At 38.1% G+C, this 4685-nt stretch overlaps 1 non-coding gene across 1 annotated transcript; it reads right to left on the bottom strand.

Moving 5' to 3' along the window:
- Positions 1-411: 411 nt before the first annotated feature.
- LOC113543674 (uncharacterized) lies at positions 412-4312 on the bottom strand. The gene is made up of 5 exons (XR_003404427.3): positions 3318-4312; positions 2312-2482; positions 2098-2214; positions 1723-1834; positions 412-1591 (listed from the first exon to the last, which is right to left on the bottom strand). It is a non-coding gene; the product is annotated as an uncharacterized LOC113543674 (transcript).
- Positions 4313-4685: the final 373 nt, after the last annotated feature.

The following is a 4685-nucleotide window of genomic DNA, read 5'->3' as shown; positions in this document are numbered from 1 at the left end:
GGATCTGTGTTATTAGTGCAGTATATTATTCTTTTGTTTCTATTTTGTGGGCTAGCTGCAAATTAGCACATTTACGTTAGTCACCCTCTTTATCTATACTCACTCACAGAGACGTGTTATAGAATCAGCTGTGACTCACTATCTCAGTGACGCCTTTTATATCATTTCCTGTTTTCTTGTAACTGACAACTTTTACCTTCACCAAATGTAGTCTACTACATCAGTGCCAGTGACTCCATTTACAGTATTTGAGATATTCAGCTGGCCAAGAGGAAGGGAGCTGTAAACTGTCCTTGTCGGTTATTCATCCGTATTTCTGGACACATGCATGGAAAGACAACTTCATGTTTGTTTGTTTTTTTTTTTTTTTATCAAGTTTATTATGTTTTAAAACATATATATCTGCTACAGTCAAATGAAACAACAAACCATATCAATACAAGCCACTATTTCAACATCTTGGGACACTGGAAAACTGAACAACATGCATAGATTCTTCTTTTAATTATACAATAGGTTTTTGAGCATGCCTCATGTGCTTTGAGAATGTTGAAATTTGACACTTGACTGTATGTAAAGCCCCAATTCAAAGGAAAACATAAAATAACAAGAGATAACTCATGAATTCAGAGTACTGTTTTTCATAGAATTCTTTCATTAGGTCTACTACTACTCTGTAGTACACCTCTGAGTACTCTGCAACAATCCCTCTGTCATTTGTGGTGATCCAGTTCTGTAAATGAAAGCTAAATTCTCAGTAACTAATTACCAGTCAAGCACAGGGTGTGGAAGCATGTGAAGTGGGATGTTCCGCTTGCACCATCTCCACTTCCATGTCATCCACTGGTATCTCCCATCCAACCCAGAAATTAACAAGCTGTTTCAGCTGTTCTTGGGACACTGACAGTAAAAAGAGTCAAAGCACAATATGCTTTCTCAAAGAATTGAATATTTCTCAAAGAATTGGAAACTGAGACAAATGAGTAACTACATGCTACAGTAGTTGTGCTACTTTGCTAACATGTTAAGGTTAAAAGCCATCTATAGTGTACACATTTTTTCTATCATAGCTGACACATTTGTATTAATGGGCTCATATGTTGGCAGAGGAACAGGTCTTACAATTACTGTTATTTCTACATGCATTATGTTATATACTCAAATAGGCAACGAACCATCTCGAAAAGTGGCAATAGGCCACTGCCACAAAGAAATAGCTTACAACAAAGTTTCTTCAAAATCTAAATACTCCAGTGAAATTTTTCAGTGAACCATGATAACTTAAGGTCCTTCATTATGTGTCTTTACATAATCCTCATTAAGGGAAATGGTGAAAAAAGAAAAAGAAAAACAAAAAATTCTTTGTGTAACACCAAAAATGGAAACCATTGGATGGACTGAGGGAATGTAATATCTATATGCATTATCTATGCAATATCAATATGCAATATGCAATATTAATATGCATTTTATCTATTTTCACTCGTTGACGCAAGTACCCCATAATTCTGCATGTAGAGTTGACTAAGCACCCATCGACATCATCCTCCAACCCTCCTTCTTCAGGCCATTTGATTTGGTCTAGAACAACCTAAGTAAGAAAACAGGATGATCATGAAAACGATACACATCACTTGCAGGTGAACTAAAAATGGTCAGATGGCACTTTTTAGAAAAAGATTTCATGGAATACCTCAGCACTGCATTCAGCCATTGACTGACCTAAAAAATCTGATGCCACTGTGTCAGGTTGAGATTCCAACGGTGGCCAAATCAATGATTCCTTCCATCCCTGCTTGAGCTGCTTCAGTTGGCATGAGTTTCGCCCAAGCACCTTAAAATATCAGAGTACTAAAATAGTCTTTTTCCTGTCAAAATGTTTTTTTTTTTTTTTTTAATTTGATTCCTGTTAGCATGACTATGTACAATTATGGCATTTTGTGTGCAGTTTCTCTGCACTCTGTCTAAAATTCTTTAATCTGTCACATAAAGTAATTACAGTCTATTATTGTAGTCTTACGATTGAGCTTGAGAGAGTGCTCCATAAGTTTACTCATAAAGTAATGCAGTGGAGATGATGAGAAAAGGCTTACTTACACCGCTAAGCCTTTTTCAGTTGTATAAACGCAACAAGAAAAACTCCAGTTAGAACTAGGTGTCTGCAGTAGTAACCAGGAGTGTTGCTTGTACATGCAAATAAAGGACAATGCATATCTAAAACATGAAAATATTTGCTGTTAGACTAGATAAATACTTTAACATCCAGCTGACCAAATTCTTTATAGCTAGAACGCTGGACCTTTGGACTTACTGCATGCTGAGGTAGATTATGAAGAAGCCAGGTGCTGTTGGTTTCCATTAATACAGGGAGGTCCCATGCCAGTGCCAACTCATTTACAGCTGCCCTCTGATCCTCAATGAGTGCACTGTATTGGTTCTTGCATTCATCTCCCTTCCTGTCTGATTCTCCATCTTCATAAAGCTTTTAAATCAAGATGAGACCCATCACAATTACATCTAAATTGTATGTCAATATGTAGTGCATGTAAATACAGCATAGTCCAAATTATTTTCACAGTGACATTCACAGTTGTTAAGGAAAAAGGACGAAGACAACACAACACTAGTATATCCTCAGAGGCTTCACCAGATGATGCAATGATTGGTAAGTCTCAAAAATAAAATGTTCAGATTACTTTGGTTAACACTACAAAAAGCCTTTAGAATTCAGTAACAAGTGATATGGGAAAATGAGATGAAAATTTGGAGCAGCCGTGGCCTGAATGTTGGAGAAGCAAGCTTGTCACTGTAAGGTCGTCGGTTTGATCCCTCAGACCTGCAAGAAATATATGAAATGTCCTTGACTGCCAAAGTCAGTCAACCAACCTGAAACCAACAGAGCATGCATTTAGCTTACTGACGATAAGCCAGAAGGCTAAAAGCTCAAGAAACAAGAAGGAATTGAAGATGGCTGCGAACATGCCTAGCAGAGCATCACAAGAAAAAAAAATAACAAGCAAATGGTCATGTCTATGGGTTGCAAACTTCAGGCAGTAATTAAATGCAAAGCATTTGCAACCAAGTCCTAAATATGATGGCGTCATTTAAGATTCCATTAAATTGTCCTATTAATTTTGTTCATATAAAATGCATGGACTTTGTATAAAATGAGCTGCAATCCCTACACAGTTCACCAAAATACCCTAAAATTAAAGCTGATATGCAATTTCACATATTCATTAAAAACAGAAGAGTACAGACATTAAACAATGAAAACTGTGTCACTGATGGACTGCATTGTGCGTTTCTGTACTTACCAGTCTTATGGTCTCCTTGATGTCTATGTCCGCCACATCTTCAATGGTGATGGTGGCTGTCTGGAGTGTATCACCTAACAGCACATGAAGAACTGCTGGGCTAACACCTGTCAGACGAGGGCCACCATGAAGGAAAGAATGGCCTATCATTCTCCCTGCCATGAGAATCATCTCATTCTGCTCTAACACTTGGGAGATGGAAGCGATTAGGTGGTCAGGTTTGCCCTCAAACAGCACAGTGCTGCATGCATTGCCTAGAGGGAAATAATCAAACCATATAGAAGGCACAAAATAATTGTTTATGTTTTGAGGGCTTTTCAGTTTTTTCTTTCAATTTGATAGTCCAGTAGGGAATGAAGAACTACATACTTACTACATTATGGAAAACTTTGACAAACATCTGGAAGGTGCATAGGTTTGCTTTTGTGTTTTTTGTCTGTTTTGTAAAGATATACAATGAATCTGGGATGAGTAATATAATTAACTTTGTGTGCAGAGAACAGCATTTAACGTCTTGTCTTAATTCATATAAATTCCTACCTGTAAAAATAAAAAATAATGTAATAATTTGGATTGGCACTGAGACAAAATTATTACAAGGAACCTATAATGTGCTTCTGAATCTTATCAAATATTTAAGAACTTTATTTACCTCAATTATTGCTTTATTTTTATGCCTATTTACATAGCAGATATGTCTGCGGTGAATTCGCGTACAATGCAGTGCTTATGTCGGGGAATATGAGCGAGTACAAAGCGGCGTGCTATGCTCTCCGACGCGCAGTGAGAGCCGCTAAACTCCGGTGCAGGGAGCAGGTGGAGTCTCATTTCCAGATCAATGACTCCTGATGTGGCAGGGACTGAGGACTATCAGCGCCTGCGGAGACAAATCCACCGCTGCCGGGAGAGCTGACTCTTCTCTGGCCGACAAGCTGAATACTATGCGCGCCTCGAGGCTAACCGGCTAGCACTATCCTGCCGACTAGCGGTACAGAAGGAAACAGCTCTGTTAGCGATGATTCTCTCTCTCTCTCTCTCTCTCTCTCTCTCTCTCTCTCTCTCTCTCTCTCTCTCTCTCTCTCTCTCTGTCACCAGATTATTGCAAGTTTTTATTTTTCCCTAAAATGTTTCTGATTCTTTTTCATTTAATTTTTTAGCTTAGGTTAATTGCCATGTTAACAGGCTTTTTATATCCACTGTAACACAAACAAATGTTTTGCGCTAATCTGATATATGAGTCATTCTACCAAACGGGTGCCATTTGGGTCCGCAACGTTTGATGAGATGCTTAAGGCGCAAAAATGTCCTAAAGTGTGTTTCCAAAGCTTAAAGTTATTAAGTCAAGTGTTCTTGTTAACATGATATACG

The sequence above is a fragment of the Pangasianodon hypophthalmus genome, chromosome 17, assembly GCF_027358585.1.
Source record: "Pangasianodon hypophthalmus isolate fPanHyp1 chromosome 17, fPanHyp1.pri, whole genome shotgun sequence".
Classification (NCBI taxonomy): domain Eukaryota; kingdom Metazoa; phylum Chordata; class Actinopteri; order Siluriformes; family Pangasiidae; genus Pangasianodon; species Pangasianodon hypophthalmus.
The sequence above is the reverse complement of the archived record's forward strand: the minus strand, read 5'-3'. Positions and strand labels throughout refer to the sequence as shown.